This window comes from Culex pipiens, chromosome 3 (genome assembly GCF_016801865.2).
Source record: "Culex pipiens pallens isolate TS chromosome 3, TS_CPP_V2, whole genome shotgun sequence".
NCBI classification, from domain to species: Eukaryota; Metazoa; Arthropoda; class Insecta; order Diptera; family Culicidae; genus Culex; species Culex pipiens.
The window spans coordinates 89,042,963-89,043,278 of record NC_068939.1 but is presented as its reverse complement, the minus strand read 5'-3'; positions in this window follow the sequence as shown (position 1 = coordinate 89,043,278).

The following is a 316-nucleotide window of genomic DNA, read 5'->3' as shown; positions in this document are numbered from 1 at the left end:
CGAAAATTACCAACGCGCGAACAATATTTTTAATTTTTAAAATTTTGATATGTTTTAGGGAACATAAAATGCCAACTTTTCAGAAATTTCCCGGTTGTGCAAAAAATCTTTGACCGAGTTATGGATTTTCGAATCAACACATTTTTTTTTTTTTTTCAAAAAATCGATATCGAACATTGAAAATCGGACCATTAGTTGCTGAGATATCAACGTTAGAAAATGGTGGGTTGTTTGGGTGAGACTTAGAAAACATCAATTTTCCTGCTTTTTGAACCTTTGCATGGCAATTTCTCAGCAACTAAAGGTCGTATCAACA